We start from the raw sequence: 22,093 nt of genomic DNA on the forward strand, positions 1-22,093 counted from the left end.
ATCATGCTGGTCTATCAACCCAGAGATTGTGAGTTTAAATCCCATAATATCCAATTATGGAACTGAATTCAATAAACTGAATTTATAGTCTAGCACCAGCAAAATGACCATAAAAGCTGCCTGATTGTTGCAATAAACCCAACTGATTTTATGATGTTCTTCAGGGAAGGGACATGGCCCTTGGTTTTGCTGTTTTTTTGTCTCTCCCAGGGGAGGGGAGGAAATGCCTAGCGATAATGTTCCAGGCATCAAGGAGTGTGGGGTGGACTTGATGGACCAGCTGGTCTTCTTCTGCCCGTCAATTTTCGGATGTTCACGAGACATGTCACTCGTACCTGTTGACTCCTGATCCCTTCCGCAGTGGCCTAGCCAACAATTGTTACAACACAGAAGCTTCATCATCATTTTCCCAGAGCAACTGGGGATCGCCAAAAAATGGGTCTTTACCAGCATTGCCAACAACCCAAACTTTTACTTGGGACCTTCCTGCTCTGCATGGCTCCGCCAGTTACTGGATAAATTCAAACAGGACAATTGGCGGACAGCACTTGATGCACTTTCAATAGGAAAAATTAATTTATATAGCGCCTTTCTCGACCACTGGACATCCCACAATGCTTTACAGACAATGAATTACTTTTTGAACTATAGTCACTGTTGAAGGAAACACAGCAGCCAATCTGCACGCAGCAAGCTCCCACAAACAGCCATATGATAATGACCAGATAATCTGGTTTGGAGATATTGATTGAATGTTAAATATTGGCCAGTATACCAGGGATAACTCACCTGCTCTTCTTCGAAATAGTGCCGTGGGATCTTTTATGTTCACCTGAGAGAGCAGATGGGGCCGCAGAAAATTTGTCTCATCCAAAAGACAGCACCTTCCAACAGTGCAGCACTCCACTAGGATGTCAGCATAGATTTTGCACTTAAGTGCCTGGAGTGGGACTTGAACCCATAACCTTCTGATTTCAAGACAAGAGTGCTACCCACTGAGCCACTTAATGGACTGCTCCCAATCTGATCGAATCCTCCTTCTGTTGGAAATATCAGGTGACTGCATATATCATTCAAAACAAGGCTAATGCTTGCTGATATTCATCGGTCACTATTGCGACTGGGTTAGGTTTCCCACAGCAAGTGTCTGACCTGATTTTGGTATGTTTCTTACCTGATGGAATCAATAATTTATTACCAGCCCATGGGATTCACCTGCTGTTACTTTATTATTAGTGGAATGGATTACTACCAACTGGAGCAGTACAGGAAGAATAAGGGGGTGAATCAATGGAATTACTAGCCAAGTCGCAGTTTGTAATTCTAGTGCTACACGTCAACAATAGCAGTACTTGGCTAAGGTTATCTTAAGCTGTCTCCTGCCTGATATCGCTAAGCCAGAACCCAGGCCACATCATTAAACACCTTTTCGGGGTGGGAGGGAGTGTCTAATTTTTTTAACGCAGGCTTCATTTAACAGCTGGACTGGACATCATGGTTAATCATTCCTGGACTACCATCTCTTAGCATCAGTGGATACTGACCCCAGCACTGATGAGAACCTAGAGAGGCATGCAACTTTATACCGCAGCTTTCAATTCATGTTCACTCGTATCAAATATCTCTGATCTGAGCTATAGAAATAGACCAATACTCATTATCACAAAGATTCCAGATAATCATTCACAGATAGCTCCTGGCAAATGGAAGTGGAGTTAAAGGGAGCCAATCATCATGCCCCTGAATTTGGGAGGCCTCTAAAAATAATGTTTTGATATAGTCTAGACCCCCAATCTGAGATACCCGAAGATGTTCCTGTCTCATAAACATATGCCAATGCCAAAATGGCCACTGACTAAAAGTGTGATGGAAGAAACAGAGAAATACATCTGAAGGAATAAAGGGATGGACTGGCGATGTTGTTCGGGTCTTTTTAATTCTTCAAGTGAAAACATTCTCCATGCACTGTGCTCCAGTTCCAGCATCCTACAGGCTCTGAATCTGTCACAAGCTATCTAAATCTATCTAGAATGCCAGATGCATCATTCAGTTGCATAATGTACCCGTAGGGAAAATGAACTAATTCTCAGGCATGGTGCGTGCCTTCTGTAAAAGGTGGGAGCAGCAAATCACATGTCGATATTGAGGTTTACAACATCACATTCTACATGTCGAGCACTTGACTTCCCAAGATCAATCGTGACCCTTCTGGTGTTTGGGGAATGCAGAATGAAGAATGCCCATCTATCAGGTCAGATACATACCAAAAGAAGACTGAGGGGGTGACCGGAAAGAAGTTTTTAAATTTGTGGAAGGGTTTGATAGGGTAGATGGAGAAAAGATAGGGGAAATATTTGGGTCATTTGCACCTCCTGTTAGTGCTCCCTTGGGAGGCAAATGACTTTTTGCTCGGCGCGGCGCCATTACCGACTCCCGCGAAATTCCTAGGGGGTTTATCAGAGGCGTTAACTGATAGCGCCCTGCGCCGGGCCGCTGCGTCAGTGATGACAACGCCATCACAGTGCACAGCGACACGTTTTCAACCCGGAGTGAATATTCGGCGATGCCTGCGACAGCTTCGCGGGGCGCGTACCAGGTGTAGGCCGCTTGCCTGTCGAAAATTAAAGGGGAGGCGCGGCAATCCAAAAAAATAAATGGCAGACTTACCGGTCGAGGCCTTCTTGACTGTAGAACGGCACCCCGTTCCCTGGTGGTCCAGCGATGGCCTCGCAGAGTCGGCAGCTTGGCCTTCCTCATGAATGGAAGGGGAGGGCCTTGTCTACCCACCAGCACTACTTGTTCCGCGTCCCTTTGCACCCCGGTCCCGCCCCCGAGAGGACGTGGAGCATGAGATTTGGCGCTGCAGTTCCTGTCGGGGGCGGTAAGCCCAATATAGCTCGCGGGCCGGCAACGAATTTTTGGCCGGATTTTTTCACTTGTTGGGAGACCCAGACTGGGGGCCACAAATGTAAGCTAGTCACTAATAAACCTAATAGGGAATTCAGGAGAAACTTATTTACCTAAAAAGTGTGGAATGTGGAACTTGCTATCATAGTAGTAGTTGAGATTAATAGCACAGATGCATTTAAGAGGATGCTAGATAAGTACATGAGACAGAAAGGAATAGAAAGATATGCTGATAGGGTGAGATGGTGGAGGCTCATGTGCAGCATAAAAAACAGAATGGGCCAGTTTCTGTGCTGTACATTCTATGAAATTCTATTTATAATATGAGCAACACTGCAATCTCATATATTACAAATATATACATGATCCGAAAAAAATGATTGGACCCCTAGCCTGGGTATTAATTTCGAAACAGTCAATTGGTGAACAATAAGATGAAACTTTCAATATAGATCTGTTCCTCAGGGCTAACTCCCCAGAGCTACATCCTCCATTAATAGTGGTTATGAGTGAACTGGGCTTTTCCATCAAGCCCAACTAGTTCCGTTACTAACACGAGCTCCTGAAGGGGTGATCCGTAACCTTATGGTCAATGTTGCAACATCACTGTATACCATTTAACAGTAATACAAACCAGAGCTGTCTACGTCTTCACAAAACCCCCTCATAAAGATATGCCGTATTTACTGTCGTGCCAATATACACTAGTACATGGCTGGCTGAGTTAATGTTTGTAATTCATTTAAGCCATTCTATTCACATCATAACCCATAAGAGCAAAGTTCGAACAGCTGATAAATATCAGCAGAGCCTGAGATTCAGATCATTGCTGTAAGGGACTAGGTACTGCAGAGGGCAGCTATCTTTGGTTTAGAAATTGGTCTCGGGCAGTAGTGCAATCAGTAGCCCATTTTTGCGCTAATTGCCCAAGAATTTATAACCCCTTTTGTCTGAAGAACTTGAATTTGTTTCCCGCCCGGACTGATGGATGAAACATAATGTGAAATCTGTAAAGAGCTCCCCCTAGTGGACTACTGCTCCCCCTAGTGGACTACTGATATACTGCAACTACTGATGTAAATAATAAAGGATCATGTGGCAAGGTCACATGATGACAGGTTTTCCTGTTCAGAGCCATCTTGTGTGTGTGTGTTGTGTTCGTGATGTCGTAAGAATATATCACAAATTCCATATATAGTTGAAAAGGAAAAAAATGCAGGGCTATGGGGAAAGAGCAGGGGTGTGAGATTAATTAGATAGCTCTTTCAAAGAGTCAGCACAGACCGGATGGGCCGAATGGCCTCCTTCTGTGTTGCATATTCTTGGAAACTGTCCGCTCTTTACCAGCAATAAGGACCCAAATGTCAATTCATTTCCCAGAGGTACAACTCAACAACAAAGGACTGCACTCATTGGCGTTAAATTGTCACTTTTACGCACAGCGGGTACAAGGATGGCTAGTGTAGGTAATGACAATTCACACTGGTACAATTATAAAGAATGGATTCACAACTTTGTTCCAGGTAACACACAGAAGAAATCTTCCCTTACCATTGGAACAGAGTAGAGTAAGCTTTATTCTACCTCTAACCTGGGAGCTGCTCATGTTCAGCTGGGTACCAGCAGTGGGAAATGTTCATTTCTCTGGCACCAGTCTATTACCTTAATGAGCATCAGAAATCCCCCCAAAATATCCACTTAAAGAAAAAAATTGACTTAAACACCTAACAGTTATATTTTGTTGCATAACATTTATTTTTCATTGCTTATAGAGCAGCGTGGTTGGTTTGCCATGATTGTTGTGGTCAATATTGCTTCTGTCATAATGGCGGGGCTGTTTATTTCAATCTTGCTGTAACTGGGGGACTGTGCTGTGGGTTTATTTCTGCTCGCTGGGTCAGTGTTCATGTGAATTGAAACTTTTGTGGAGTCTGAACTGTGCTGCGGCTGATAAATGAATCATTTCGAGAATAACCTTGTACAGAGGAACAATTGATAGATGCAAGGAGTACAGGAAATAACATGGTAAATGGCCAGCTGCATAGTCAAACATTTAACCCTTGTATGTTTTCAAAGACAGTGCAAATGTAGCTGCTTGATTTCAAAAGCTCTTACTCAGGGATGGCCAATTATTTGGGCTGAAGGGTAACTTAACAACATTGAGCGCACAATATCTCTTCCAGCGGGAGGCGCTGGTGAGCAGCCTGCGAGGGACCTTGCAATTGGTGCGCGACTGCACGGCCCGCCTACCTTAGGGGGAACATTGATGGGCAGCCCTCAACAACTCAGTAAAACGTGTTAAGTGGCCCTCCAGCCCAAATAATTTCCCACCCCTGCTCTAAAGCAACCTATTGCCTTTTATATTGCAACAATCCCTTCTCTTACACTAACTGCTGCTGTGATAAAAAGCCTGTGTTTTAAAAGCTTATGGCCGTTTGGGGAGTGGTAACAGCCGGGAGGCAGGAGTTCCTGTGCCAGGCCCGCCCTGCTCGCGATACTGTGGTTACCGCCTCCAAGAGGAAGTGGAACTCAAAATAACGCGCTCCATTTCATCCGTGGGGCACTAACAGTGCGGAGGCACAGGAGGAGGGGCGCAGCGCTACGCACCTGGGACGCATAGCGCTGTCGCGTACAAGAGGCCCTCCCCTTCATTAAAGGGGAGGGCCAAGCTGCAGACTCTGCGGGGCCCAACGTGGACCACCGGGGAGCGGGGTGCCGTGCCATCAGTCCGGCACTCGAGCGGAGCGCAGGCTGGACAGATCGTAGCATGAACACCGTTCAAGGATTCAATGGACCGTGACAGCTAAGTTGGCCCATTTTTATATACGCATTGCCATCTCCCGTTTAACTAGCGCCCCGTGAGCGGCCGGCTGCCATGTACACGCCACTTGAAACTGTTGCTGTCCTCACCCGCCGCAGTTTCAGGGGGCGCTCCTGAATTTCTGCTCCGGGGCGAAAACACCAGCACAGAGGACCATCATCATCATAGGCGGTCCCTCAAACGAGGATGACTTGCTTCCATGAGAGTTCACAGATGTTTCAACAAAAGACCCGATGTTCCAGTCCTGAATTCCAGTTGAGAGGGTGGAAGATGCCTGTGCGTGGATTTTTTTAACGTGTGGTGACCGTTGCACATCAGCCACCACACGGGCTCGACAGAGCTAGGCAGTGGCAAGGGTTAACCAGGACGATTGGAGACCGGCTCGCTGCATGGACCGAGTGCGCACAAATATCGCAGTGTGGGCAAGACCGTGCTGCCCCTGGGCCCACGGCTCTTCTGAGCCCTGTACCCTCATTCGCCGCACCTTCACCCACGATGTTCCAGGGCCCGGTGCTCCAGCTCTATTTATAGCCCCGACCTGCGGGTGGCCTTCTCACACAGGTCTGGGCAGTCCACGATGTTACAGTGGAGCAGTGTACTACTGGTTACCACAGCCGCTTAACCCCCGCAGAATTCAGTGGGAGCCTCGAGCGGCGCTGCGCTCAGGCAAAACGCCTTTAAGCTCAATTTTATCCAACTAACGTATTTATTTAATGATCTGTACGTGCTTATCTTTACAGTACAATGTCTTCAGTCCTGAAATTCGTTCTTCTCCAATCTTATCAGCATCATGGAAGGGAAAAGGCAGGATTTTCGAGAACGTGGTTGAAACCAATTCTGTCTCCATTACTGTTCTGTCTTTATTCTATATTAGAATAATGTAAAAACATATCTATATCCTTACAGCCATTCGGCCCATCGTGCCTGTGCCAGCTCTTTAAAAGGGCTATCTAATTAGTTCCACTTCCCTGCTCTTTCCCCAAAACCCTGCAAATTTTCAAGTATTTATCCAATTCTCTTTGAAAAGCTCCTATCAAATCTGCTTCCAGCAGCCTTTCAGACAGTGTATTCCAGATCATAACAATGCGTTGCGTAAAAAAATTTCTTCTCATCTCCACCCTGGCTCTTTTGCCAATTATCTTCGCAATTCTAACAATAATTTTGACAGTATGATGATTTGTTTTTCCAGGAAAAATCAGACCTGTTAATCAGCATCTTTCAAACAAAACTTATATTATCAGCTAATGTGAAATGTTTTTCATCATCTGCGATGTATGCGAGAATTATTCCGCATGCTGATGATTTCACCACAACGCACATCAATTACATCGGTTCCAATATTACATTGCTCTCTTGAAATACTTCCCTCAGATTGTCTTCTCAGAGGAAATTAACCACGTGCAGTGTCACAGGCAAGTGCAGGGAGTCACTGAATCAGATATCTGGAAGAATATCTGTAGGTGTGAAGAATATTTCAGTGTTGGCCACCCAGGCCTTGGTGCTTGATTTACTACTTTTACACAACTTGATAGACCAACAATTTGTCAAGTCATTGAATGAAATGTTGCATAGAGTTGCACAGAGTCTACAGCACAGAAACAAGCCATTCGACTTAACTGGTTTATGCCAGTGTGTTTGCTTCACAGGAGCCTCTCCCACCTCTCTGAATCTCGGCCGATCAACATATCCTTCGATTCTTTCTCCCTCATGTACTTATCTAGCTTCCCCTTAAATGCATCTGTGTTATTCACCTCAACTACTCCATGTGGTAGCAAGTTCCACATTCTAACACTCTCTGGGTAAGTTTCTCCTATATTTGTTATTGGGTTTATTAGCGACGATCTTATATTTATACCTCTAGTGTTGGACTCCTCCACAAGTGGAAATGTCTTTCCTATGTCTAACTTATCAAATCCTTTCAAAATCTTAAAGACCTCTATGAGGTTACCCCTCGGGCTTCTCTTTTCTAAAGAAAAGAGCCCCAGCCTGTTCAACCTTTCCTGATAATATTTCTCCTCAGTTCTGGTATTATCCTTGTGAATGTTTTAATAATATGGAGACCGGAACTGTGCACAGTACTCCAGGTGTGGTCTAGAAACATAGAAACATAGAAAATAGGTGCAGGAGTAGGTGATTCAGCCCTTCGAGCCTGCACCGCCATTCGATAAGATCATGGCTGATCATTCCCTCAGTACCCCTTTTCTGCTTTCTCTCCATACCTCTTGATCCCTTTAGCCGTAAGGGCCATATCCAACTCCCTTTTGAATATATCCAATGAACTGGCATCAACAACTCTCTGCAGTAGGGAATTCCACAGGTTAACAACTCTCTGAGTGAAGAAGTTTCTCCTCATCTCAGTCCTAAATGGCCTATCCCTAATCCTAAGACTGTGTCCCCTGGTGCTGGACTTCCCCAACATCGGGAACAATCTATTTGCATCTAACCTGTCCCGTCCTGTCAGAATCTTGTATGTTTCTATGAGATTCACTCTCATCCTTCTAAACTCAATGTATAAATGCCCAGTTGATCCAGTCTCTCCTCATATATCAGTCCGGCCATCCTGGGAATCAGTCTGGTTAACCTTCGCTGCACTCCCTCAAGAGCAAAAACGTCCTTCCTCAGATTAGCAAACCAAAATTGAACACAATATTCCAGGTGAGGCCTCACCAAGGCCCTGTACAACTGCAGTAAGACCTCCCTGCTCCTATACTCAAATCCCCTAGCTATGAAGGCCAACATACCATTTGCCTTCTTTACCGCCTGCTGCACCTGTATGCCAACTTTCAATGACTGATGAACCATGAAGCCCAGGTCTCGTTGCACCTCCCCTTTTCCTAATCTGCCACCATTCAGATAATATTCTGTCTTCGCATTTTTGCCGCCAAAGTGGATAACCTCACATTTATACACATTATACTGCCTCTGCCATGCATTTGCCCACTCACCTAATCTGGCTAAGTCACCCTTCGGCCTCTTAGTGTCCCCTTCACAGCTCACACCGCCACCGAGTTTAGTGTCACCTGCAAACTTGGAGATATTACACTCAATTCCTTCATCCAAATCATTGATGTATATTGTAAAAAGCTGGGGTCCCAGCACTGAGCCCTGCAGCACTCCACTAGTCACTGCCTGACATTCTGAAAAGAATCCGTTTATCCTGATTCTCTGCTTTCTGTCTGCCAACCAGTTCTCTATCCACATCAGTATATTACTCCCAATACCATGTGCTTTGATTTTGCACACCAATCTCTTGTGTGGGACCTTGTCAAAAGCCTTTTGAAAGTCCAAGTACACCACATCTACTGGTTCTCCCTTGTCCACTCTACTCGTTACATCCTCAAAAAATTCATGAAGATTTGTCAATCATGATTTCCCCTTCATAAATCCATGCTGACTTAGACCGATCCTGTCACTACTTTCCAAATGCGCTGTTATTTCATCCTTAATAATTGATTCCAACATTTTCCCCACCACTGATGTCAGGCTAACCAGTCTATAATTACCCGCTTTCTCTCTCCCTCCCTTTTTAAATGGTGGTGTTATATTAGCTACCCTCCAGTCCTTAGGAACTGATCCCGAGTCGATAGACTGTTGGAACATGATCACCAATGCATCTACTATTTCTAGGGCCACTTCACTAAGTACTCTGGGATGCAGACTATCAGGCCCCGGGGATTTATCGGCCTTCAATCCCATCAATTTCCCTAACACAATTTCCCACCTAATAAGGATATCCTTCAGTTCCTCCTTCTCACTAGATGGAATACTTTCGGAAGGTTATTTGTGTCTTCCATCGTGAAGACAGAACCAAAGTATTTGTTCAATTGGTCTGCCATTTCTTTGTTCCCCATTATAAATTCACCTGAATCTGACTGCAAGGGACCAATGTTTGTCTTCACTAATCTTTTTCTCTTCACATATCTATAGAAGCTTTTGCAGTCAGTTTTTATGTTCCTGGCAAGCTTCCTCTCATACTCTATTTTCCCCCTCTTAATTAAACTCTTTGTCCTCCTCTGCTGAATTCTAAATTTCTCCCAGTCCTCAGGTTTGCTGCTTTTTCTGGCCAATTTATAAGCCTCTTCCTTGGATTTAACACTATCCTTAATTTCCCTTGTTAGCCACGGTTGAGCCACCTTCCCCGTTTTATTTTTACTCCAGACAGGGATGTACAATTGTTGAAGTTCATTCATGTGATCTTTAAATGTTTGCCATTGCCTATCCACCGTCAACCCTTTAAATATCATTTGCCAGTCTACTCTAGCCAATTCACACCTCAAACCATCAAAGTTACTTTTCCTTAAGTTCAGGACCCTAGTTTCTGAATTAACTGTGTCACTCTCCATCCTAATAAAGAATTCGACCATGTTATGGTCACTCTTCCCCAAAGGGTCTCGCTCAACAAGATTGCTAATTAGTCCTTTCTCATTACACATCACCCAGTCTAGGATGGCCAGCTCCCTGGTTGGTTCCTCAACATATTGGTCTAGAAAACCATCCCTAATACACTCCAGGAAATCCTCCTACACTGCATTGCTACATGTTTGGTTAGCCCAATCAATATGTAGATTAAAGTCACCCATGATAACTGCTGTACCTTTATTGCATGCATCCCTTATTTCTTGTTTGATGCTGTCCCCAACCTTACTACCACTGTTTGTTGGTCTGTACACAACTCCCACTAGTGTTTTCTGCCCTTTGGTATTCCGCAGCTCCACCCATACCGATTCCATATCATCCAAGCTAATGTCCTTTCTTACTATTGCATTAATTTCCTCTTTAACTAGCAATGCCACCCCGCCTCCTTTTCCTTTCTGTCTATCCTTCCTAAATTGTTGAATACCCCTGGATGTTGAGTTCCCAGCCTTGGTCATCCTGGAGCCATGTCTCCGTGATGCCAATTACATCATACCCGTTAACTGCTATCTGCGCAGTTAATTCGTCCACCTTATTCCGAATACTCTTCGCATTGAGGCACAGAGCCTTCAGGCTTGTCTTTCTAACACACTTTGTCCCTTTAGAATTTTGCTGTAATGTTGCCCTTTTTGTTTTTTGCCTTAGGTTTCTCTGCCCTCCACTTTTACTTTTCTTCTTTTTATCTTTTGCTTCTGTCCCCATTCTACTTCCTTCTCCCTCTCCCTGCATAGGTTCCCATCCCCCTGCCATATTAGCTTAACTCCTCCCCAACAGCACTAGCAAACACACCCCCTAGGACATTGGTTCCGGTCCTGCCCAGGTGCAGACCATCCGGTTTGTACTGGTCCCACCTCCCCCAGAACCGGTTCCAATGTCCCAGGAATTTGAATCCCTCCCTGCTGCACCAGTCCTCAAGCCACGTATTCATCCGAGCTATCCTGCGATTCCTACTCTGACTAGCATGTGGCACTGGTAGCAATCCTGAGATTACTACTTTTGAAGTCCTATCTTTTAATTTAGCTCCTAGCTCCCTAAATCCGTCTTGTAGGACCTCATCCCTTTTTTTTAAAACCTATATCGTTGGTACCTATATGCATAACGACAACTGGCTGTTCACCCTCCCTTTTCAGAATGTCCTGCACCTGCTCCGAGACATCCTTGACCCTTGCACCAGGGAGGCAACATACCATCCTGGAGTCTCGGTTGCCCGCAGAAACGTCTATCTATTCCCCTTACAATTGAATCCCCTATCACTATAGCTCTCCCACTCTTTTTCCTGCCCTCCTAAGCAGCAAAGCCACCCATGGTGCCATGAACTTGGCTGCTACTGCCCTCCCCTGGTGAGTCATCCCCCTCAACAGTACCCAAAGCGGTGTATCTGTTTTGCAGGGGGATGACTGCAGGGGATCCCTGCACTACCTTCCTTGCACTACTCTTCCTGTTGGTCTTTCATTCCCTATCTGGCTGTGTACCCTTTACCTGCAGTAAGACCAACTCACTAAATGTGCTATTCACGTCATTCTCAGCATCGTGAATGCTCCAGAGTGAATCCACCTGCAGCTCCAGTGCCGCAATGCGGTCTGTCAGGAGCTGCAGCCGGATACACTTCCCGCACACGTAGTCGTCAGGGACACCAGAAGCATCCCTGACTTCCCACATAATACAGGAGGAGCATAACATGTTTCCGAGCTGTCCTGCCATGACTTAACCCCAAGATAAACTTAATTTGGCAACAAGGCTAAAAGGTTACTTACTGATATAGAAAAGAAAAAGAAAAACTATTTTCCAATCACTAGCCAATCATTTACCCCCTTGGCTGTGACATCACCTTTCAATTTCTTTCTACTTCTTTTTTGCCTTCTCACCCTGCTGCAGCTGCACAAGCACGCCTCCTGTAGGCTGCTCGCCTCGCGAACTCCCACCTCCGACCACGAACTCCCGCTGCGCACTGACGGGCCTCTTGTTGGCCGCTCGCCTCCCGAACTCCCACCTCTGATGATGAACTCCCGCTGCTCACTGACGGGCCTCTTGTAGGCCGCTCGCCTCCCGAACTCCCACCTCCGACCACGAACTCCCGCTGCTCACTGACGGGCCTCTTATAGGCCGCTTGCCTCCCGAACTCCCACCTCCGATGATGAACTCCCACTGCTCACTGATGGGCCTCTTGCAGGCCGCTGCCTCCCGAACTCCCACCTCCGACTACGAACTCCCGCTGCTCATTCTAACCAAGTTTCTATCCAAGGTTAAGATAACTTCTCTGCTTTTCAGTTCTATCCCTCTAGAAATGAACCCCGGTGTTTGCTTTGATTTTTTAATGGCATTATTTACCTGTGGTGCTACTTCTGGTGATTTGTGTATCTGTATCCCCGATCCCTCTGTTCCTCTACCCCATTTAGAGTCTTATTCAAGCAGTACGCGGCCTCTTTATTCTTCTTAACAAAATGCACGACCTCACACTTATGTATCTGGTGAATGTTAGGTGCAATCAGACAATTTAAACAGCCTAGCTACTAAAAAATTACTATTTGACTGTGATATATTCACAGAGCACAAGCACACACAGCTCCTAACATGGCAGGCAGCTCTCTCGGAAGCCTCCGGAAATCTGCCTGGTTCTGTTTAATTATTAACTGTGCAATTGAGGTACACAATACGTCCACATCCACAGTGTGGAGCTACAAGCATTACAAGTTTACAGACATTACACTTCTTCCTCCTTAATGAAGAAGTTATTATAACAAACATCATACATAACTTTCATTTTTATACATAACACAGGATATAAACTTTTTTTTTCCATATTTACAAATTTAACTTTACCACTTGTTTTCTGTTTTGAAGAGGATACCTTTGCTCTTGAACAGAACCTTCCAAACATGATGTCGATTTCACATTCATTTGAGGCTCATCCTGAGGAACGTTTACCTCCACGGAATTTCCTTGATTTTCATTTGAACTCACTCTAACTTCAGGCTCTCTGTTTCCTGACTTGGACTCAGACTTTCATTCTGATTCTCTCCTGGATTTGTTTCCAGTACATTGGATTTAGGATTTGCTACTGGTGTATCAAAACTATCTGATGAGTCAGAAATAATTGAATCATTCCCACCTTCAACTCCTTCCATGTCTGTAGGCAAAATATGATCAATATGAAAAAACCTAACCTGTCCATTATCAAACATCTTTACATCACCGGGTCACGTTTGGTTGCTCTATCAATCTCTTCAGCTGTGACTGGCAGTTCATCAATGTATTGAAAATAAAACATTTCATCCCTATCGGGTGTAACTTTTGAAGGGGAAGGCAATCTAGGCATTGCATCAGCATCACTGTGATCAGCTGATCGTCTGTATTCAATATCATATGTATATGCTGACAAAATCAAAGCCCATCTCTGCATTCGGCTGCAGCTAATGTTGGAACTGGGGACTTTGGATGGAGGATTGCTGTTAGGGGCTTATGGTCCGTAACGATGGTAAACTTACGACCATACAAGTATTTGTGAAACTTCTTGATCCCAAAAATTAATGCCAAAGCTTCCCTTTCAATTTGCGCATAATTACTTTCACTGGCACTGAGATTACGTGAAGCAAAAGCAATTGGTCTCTCCTCCCCACTACTTAATACATGAGAGATTACTGCCCCAACTCCATATGGAGAGGCATCACATGCTAGCCTAATCTCCTTAGATATGTCATAGTGAACGAACATGGTGCTCTCTACCAATTTACCTTTACCCTCCTTGAATGCTGTATCGCATTCTTTTGACCACTTCCAATGGACCTGTTTTTTCAATAGTTCATTCAGTGGATGTAATACTGTAGCCAAATTTGGTAGGAACTTCCCATAATAGTTCAAAAGACCCAAGAATGAACAAAGTTCAGTGACATTCCTGGGAATGGGTGCATTTCTGATTGCATCCAATTTTTCCTTGGTCGGATGTAAACCATCTTTGTCTACTCTATACCCTAAGTACTCCACTGAGTTTTTAAATAACTCACACTTACGAGCAGACACTCGTGCTCTGTGCTTCTCTAGTCATTTGAGGACTTCATTCAATATGTTATTATGAATTTGCCTATTTGGTGCTGAAATTAGTATGTCATCTAAATAACATACTACCCCTTCCATACTTTGCAAAATCTGGTTCATCACCCCTTGGAATATGGCAGGGGCAGAAGACACTCCAAACGGTAGCCTATTAAATTGATATAGGCCTAGATGAGTATTTATAGTCAAACATGACTTGGACTCCTCATCCAGTTCAAGCTGTAAGTAGGCATTCGTAAGATCCAGTTTTGAGAAGATCTGACCACCTGTCAGTGTTGTGAACAAATCTTCTATTTTCAGCAATATACTGGGGACATTACCCTCCAGAACCTGGTTTACGGTTACCTTATAATCACCACACAATCTTACCTTACCATCGTACTTAGGTACAAAATAATGGGTGTAGCCCAATTACATCGATCTATCTTACATATAATGTTCTCAGTCTCTAGTCTTTTGAGTTCTTGCTAACTTTCTCCTTGAGTGCATATGGTACAGAACGTGGCTTGTAGTAAACCGATCTAGCATCCTTCTGTACCCTGACACTTGCCTTGAAGCCTTGGATCGGACTTTCCATTTCGCAGAACACCTTCGGATACTTCTTAATAACCTCATGCGTTGATGAAAATCTCGCTTCCACACAGAAAATCTTACTCTAATCCAGCTTCAGTGAGCTCAATCAATTTCTTCCTAGTAAGGCAGACTTGTCTCCTTTCACTACTATGAGAGGCAAGTTCTGAAATTGATCTTTATATTTCACCGGTACGGTGATACGACCTACCACAGGAATTTTCACTCCCGAGTAGCCTCGCAGCTCTATCTTGGATTTCTCCAGTTGGAAATCACGCAATTTGCCGAGGTACAGCAACTCCGGTACTACACTCACGGATGCACCCGTGTCAATTTCCATTGGTATCTTGAATCCCGCAACTTCTATGTAGATTTTGATGCTTTCCGAATCGCTGTCCGTTAACCTCATGCTCCTGATGACGTGTAACTCTAACGTCTCCTAGTCCTGTTGTTGTTCTTCCATGCTATGTAGTCTCTTGGGATTTCTACTCTTAGCTTTGAACGCTGGACTCATAGCTTTGGAAGCTGGTTTACCGTTCAGTCGGCATGCCTTCGTAAGATGCCCAGTCTTTCTGCAGAAGGAACACTCTGCCTTCACGTATGGACAACTTTGAGCAATGTGTTGTCCCAGGCAACTATAGCACTACTTCGACGCTCTGTTGGAATTTCCAGTTTCTGAGACTTTGGGCCCCCACCGTCTTTTACTTTGAACCTGCAGGTGATTTACCTCGGTTGACTGACGACCATAATTATTATTTAATTCTCGGGAATATTGTTCAGCCATGTCCATCGACCTCGCTGTCTGACAAGCAATCTCAAAAGTCAACTCATCCGTCATTAATAACTTCCTCCTGATCGCATAATTTTTCACCCCACAAACAAAACGATCCCGTAATGCTCGGTTTTGAAAGTTTCCAAAATTACAGTGCATCGATAGCTTTTTTAATGAAACGATGTAATCACTGAAAATTTCATCAGTCTTTTGATTCCGAATCCCAAAATGATAGCTTTCAGCAATTTCTAACGGTTTGGCACACACAGCTCCTAACATGGCAGGCAGCTCTCTCGGAAGCCTCCGGAAATCTGCCTGGTTCTGTTTAATTATTAACTGCAGTACACAATACGTTCACATCCACAGTGTGGAGCTACAAACATTACCAGCTTACAGACATTACATTGACCTTTACTAATGAGTCTAATTTCACTTATGCAAATTGCATGTATGATCCCAGTAAAATGTATGGCAAGTTTTATGGGGCATATTTTTGAGAAGGAATACCTCAGAGGACCCTTGTCCTGTCAAATAGAAAATCCTTTTCTGGGTTTTCCAATTATTTATTTCCTCTACTCACATTTGGTCGTGTAATGCTTTTTAATTCACCAATGAGGTTTTCTTTCTGTCAGCTAAGCAATGGTAATCAATAACCTTCTACACAGAATGCAAGCAGTACCATCCTGCACCACCACATTACGAGCAGAGAAACACCCCACAAGAAATACCTCCCAGGTTCTGATGGAAGATATCCCCGGGAACATTGACCTGTTTTGTGTGATTTCCACGTGCTGACAGGCCTGCTGGGGAACTCCAGTATTTTTATTTTATTCCAAATCTCCCAACATTTTCTATTCTTTACTTTTGTCCATACAACTAAAGGCTCTCATGCCCACTAAGTAAAGTATACAGTTCCGATCAAGTATGTAAAGCTAGATTATAATTTGGGTTCCCACTTGCATGTAGCCCTTAAGTCAGGACCATGGGAGAGGAGCTTGACCTTTCACCCCAGTCGTGTACTAAATCGTGACATGGCTGGGAATGGCTGCTTCAGCAGGTGAGCATATTGCCCTTTGGAGTCAAATTGATGGAATAAAGGTCTCCCCTATCTGACTCTGTGACTGTCCACAGTGGGATGCACTGACGTAGTCTCAACATACTCTCAGACCAGTCCCTTGTGGGTCCACAAATCAAAAGTACCCGCGACTCAAAAGCATTACACTGGCACTCACACGCACAGCGAGAGTGAGCTCGTGTGGGAAATGGAAAGATTCACAGTGTTGCAATGGAGGAGCAGTGTTTGGGTGGACTGAGGGGATCAGTATTTGAATATGCTACACTTGACGTCGGAATATACAATGCGTCTCAAAACTCTTCTAAGACAACCAACGACCAGGCGTTGGATGGTGCAGTCAAGGAAGGTCCATGAGGAGCATACAAGTGAGCTCAACATCCAACAGAAGGAATGAAGCACAATGAACTTTATTTACAGGGGTATTTACAGCCCCTAATAATTTTCAGGACAATCTTTTCTCTCTGTCAATGTGCAGAGAAGATTTACAAGGATGATACCAGAAATGCGAAGCTACACCTATCAGGAAAGGATGAACAGGCTGGGTCTCTTTTCTCTTGAAAAGAGAAGGCTGAGGGGTGACCTAATAAAGGTCTTTAAAATTATGAAATGTTTTCACAGAGTAGATACAGAGAGGGTGTTTCCACTTGTGGGGAAGAGCAAAACTAGAGGCCATCAATATAAGATAGTCACCAAGGATAGACTGGCGAATGATACTCAAAGGTTTGACCGTGGAAAGGCAATGGCAGATATTTAAAGATCATATGGATGAACTTCAACAAGTGTATATCCCTGTCTGGCATAAAAATATAATGGGGAAGCTGGCTTAACCGTGGCTAACAAGGGAAATGAGCGATAGTGTTAAATCCAAGGAAGCGGCATATAAATTGGCCAAAAATGCAGCAAATCTGAGGACTGGGATAAATTTAGAATTCAGCAGAGGAGGACAAAGGGTTTAATTAGGAGGGGGAAAATATAATATGAGAGTAAACTTGAAGGGAACATAAAAACTGACTGCAAAAGCTTCAACAGATACATGAAGAGAAAAAGATTAGTGAAGACAAATGTAGGTCCCTTACAGTCAGAATCAGGTGAAGTCATAATGGGGAACAAAGAAATGGCAGACCAATTGAACAAATACTTTGGTTCTGTCTTCACTAAGGAAGACACAGATAACCTTCCGGAAATACTAGGGGAATGAGGGTCACGCGAGAAGGAGGAACTAAAGGAAATCCTTATTAGGCAGCAAATTGTGTTAGGGAAATTGATGGGATTGAAGGCCGATAAATCCCCAGGGCTTGATAGTCTGCATCCCAGAGTACTGAAGGAAGTGGCCCTAGAAATAGTGGATGCATTGGTGGTAATTTTCCAACATTCTATAGACTCTTGATCAGTTCCTATGGACTGGAGGGTAGCTAATGTAACCCCACTTTTTAAATAAGGAGGGAGAGAGAAAACAGGGAATTATAGACTAGTCAGCCTGACATCGGTGGTGGGGAAAATGTTGGAACCAGTTATTAAAGATGTAATAGCAACGCATTTGGAAAGCAGTGACTGGATCGGTCCAAGTCAGCATGGATTTATGAAAGGGAAATCATGCTTGGCAAATCTTCTAGAATTTTTTGATGATGTAACTAGTAGAGTGGACAAAGGGGAGCCAGTGGATGTGGTGTATTTAGACTTTCAAAAGGCTTTTGACAAGGTCCCACATAAGAGGCTAGATAAGCATATGAGGGAGAAAGGAATAGAGGGTTATGCTGATAGATTTAGATGAGGAAAGGCTTGAACAGGCTCGAGTGGAGCATAAATAGCGGCATGGACTGGTTGGGCTGAATGGCCTATATCTGGTCGTATATCCTATGAATTCCTATGTAACAACTATAATTCAGTAAATACTCATTTCACATTTAAAGAGACAGGGAGACATCCTGAACAAGAGCAAAGAAGATTAAGGGGAGATTAAATAGAGGTGGTCAAAATGATGAGGGGTTTTGATAGAGTATAAAAGGTTACATTGTTTCCACTGGTAGGAAGGTTGGTAACCAGAGGACACAAGTTTAAGATTATTGGCAAAAAGACCAGGGGGGAGATAGGAGAATTGTTTTACTCAGCGGGTTGTTATGCATTGCCCGAAAGACAGAAATAGATTTGTGTAGACAAGAATAGGAAAATGAGATCCACACCTTAACTATCTTAGGGAGGATGGTGAGAATAATGGTTTCCCTATTGCAACTGATATAACATAAATTCTGAAATAATATATATTTTTTTAATGCAGTGGTAGGTGTAAGCTTGATTAAATAAAAAAAAATTACATTTTAGGATGTTCAAATTTAATGGAATCTGTCAGTTGCTTCTGAAAAGTCTATCGAGGACTGACTGACTTGAGTGAAAGATAGAAGAAGCTGCCCATTTTGCAATGGTCAGAAGGGTAAATATATCTAAGCTTTCGTTGACTGCTTTAGTATCTTTGATTAAGTAAATCACAAACTTGGAGGTGTCAATACAAGAATTCATTTTAATCCAAGATGTAATGGCCCAGATTTAAATAAAAAGAAAGACTTGGATTTATATAGCGCCTTTCATCACCATCGGATATCTCAAAGTGCATTACAGCCAATGAAGTACTTTTTTGGAGTGTAGTCACTGTTGTAATGTGGGAAACGCGGCAGCCAATTTGCACACAAGCAAGCTCCCACAAACAGCAATCTGATAAATGACCAGATAATCTGTTTTTTTGTTATGTTGATTGAGGGATAAATATTGGCCAGGACTCCAGTGATAACTCACCTGCTCTTCTTCGAAATAGTGCCATGAGATCTTTTAAATCTACCTGAGAGGGCAGACGGGGATTCGGTTTAATGTCTCATCCGAAAGACGGCACCTCCGACAGTGCGGCACTCCCTCAGCACTGCACTGGAGTATCAGATTTTTTGTGCTCAAGTTCCTGGAGTGGGATTCAAACCCACAACCTTTCGACTCAGAAGCGAAGGTGCTACCCACTGGCCCACAGTTTACGATTATATTAGTATCCATAGTTACCTGTTTATTGTATTTAAATGGATAACCACTCCCGATAAAATAATGGCAATCGGAAAGTCACGGCCAATAAGTCTTCATCAGGAAAGGCCCCTTTCAGTTGCACAGCCAAAATAATTGGTGTGAAATGCTCCATTAATAGGCCTCCAGAAAGACTGAGGCACATAGCTAGCACCTTGAAGAGTAAAAGCCAGTGAGAGCATTTGAAACCTGAGGTTTAAATCTCCCTGCCCAGAAGAATTGGAAGAAATCCTTATTTAGTCACTAATCCTCCCTGACACTTTTTCTCTCCCTCCCCTCCCTTACTCTTTTGAAAGCATTGACTTTAATAGATAGGGTTCCAAAGGGGCTGGTCACCTTCCAATGCCTTTCCTAAATAGTCGTTATTCAGGCATGAGCTTCAACAGTGTCTGTTGGATATTTGGCCAGCAGGATCACATCAACCGAGTCTGATCACATTCTCATCCAACATCCACACAGATGCATTGAAACCGTAGGGACTGTTTAACAACCCAGTCTCGCACACACAACAGGACTCACATCTAGTTAGACAGTTGCACCACATAAACGGCCTGAATGCAGCAGCATCACACACAGCACTCATTCAGTGATCCCTGTCCAGAGACAGAATAGAATGCGTGATAATGTATACACCTCGACCAGGAATTAAACAAAGAAATCAAAGTGTTCAGTCAATTTTCCAATCAGTGAAATAAAGTACTTCTTTCAGTGCCTCAGCAGTTATTTACTGTTACTGAAATCCATCAAGTAGCTTAACCGGCTTTTGTTGCAGTCTGATTTTCCACCGTTATTATTACAGCATTTGTCAAATGCCCACCCTTCCTCCCAGCTGGTCTAAAAGTTACACGGATTCCCGACCATCCACTGTAGCTTCAGCGTACAATTGGCTAAAAACCCGAAGAAACAAGACCAATGGCTCTTTACGCCTTTTCTCCAGGTATTACGTCAATCTTACATCGAAGTTACGCGGACAATTGGGGGATCCTCCGTGGAAATCGAAAGCGACGTAATTTCATCAAAGGAATTTACCCAGCGATGCACAAACTGGAGGGTTGCAGAAAATAAGGCAAAGAGCAAATAGCAGTCACACAGTCTGAACCTTGTGACGTCAATCAAACATTGATAGATCAACATTTAGAACTCACACCTGCAACTAAACCATTCCAATGGTCGCCTGGATGGCCTCCCATCTTCCACCTTCCATCTTTCATATTTCATAAACTTAAGTTCATCTAAAACTCTGCTGCCCATTTCCTAATTCACACCAATTCCTATTCACCCATCAACCCTGTGCTCGCTGACCTACATTGGGTTCCAGTCGCCGAACGCCTCAATTTTAAAATTCTAATCATTGTGTTCAAATTGCTCCATGGCCTCACCCCTCCCTATCTCTGTAACCTTCTTCAACCCTACAACCCTCTGAGAACTCTAAGCTTTTCCAATTCTCTGGTCTCTTATACATCCCTGATTTATTTTGCCCCACGATTGCCAGCCATTCCGTCTAAGCTCTGGAATTCCCTCCCTAAACCTCTGTCTATCTCTCCTCCTATAAGATATCCTTAAAACCTACCTCTTTGACCAAGCTTTTGGTTACCTGTCCTAATGGCTCCTTCTTTAGCTCGGTGTCAATTTTGTTAAAAGTGCTATACAAATGCAAGTTGTTAATGTTGTTGTAGAATGAAATACCAGCTCTGGAATAAAAATGACTCCGCCTCTCACCTTCAGCCATAACGCAGCTAATGCATGTGATGACAGTTGGTGGGCAGCCCTGAATATTTGCCTCCATCATGACTGCCTCATAGGATGGTTAAGGTGGAGTCATTGACCAATGGTGATCAATTGTGGGAAGTCTTGTGGAAGCTGTTCATCAAATTCTTGCCAATCGAGTTGCGGGATATCATTTCCTAGAAACGTGAGCGATAGAAGGATGTTTGCCCTGCACTTTTCACTATTCCTCCTCCCTGAATTATCTCTCCTAACTCAATCAAATTGGCAAAACTAATTGGGGTTTAATATCCTTTAGACCCCTTTTCAGGGCTGAAATGGGCATAAAGTGTGCACCCCAATCGAAGGCCTGAAGCATTAATTAATATTAATTAACCCCACAGGCAGTTTGTTCATTTGAAGAAAATGAATTTGGGGCCATTTGCAAATAACCCATTACACTGTCTGCTTCAGTGGCACTCTCTGATAATTATTTTGTGTTTTCTCCAACTATTGCATTGTAGGCCTTGACCATGAAATTTCATCAATTAAAGAAAAGAACTCCTCTGAATCCAAGGTCTGATTGTAGCCAAGAATGTAAAGTTAAAGTAGTCTAATTGATCAAGATTGATTGCTACGATTAGTCCTCAACTCCATTAGCATTGGATCCTGCAACTGCCAGAATGGTAGAAGACGAACTAGATATTCTGACTAAAGACTTTAC

Source organism: Pristiophorus japonicus, chromosome 12 (assembly GCF_044704955.1).
Source record: "Pristiophorus japonicus isolate sPriJap1 chromosome 12, sPriJap1.hap1, whole genome shotgun sequence".
In the NCBI taxonomy this organism is placed as follows: Eukaryota; Metazoa; Chordata; class Chondrichthyes; family Pristiophoridae; genus Pristiophorus; species Pristiophorus japonicus.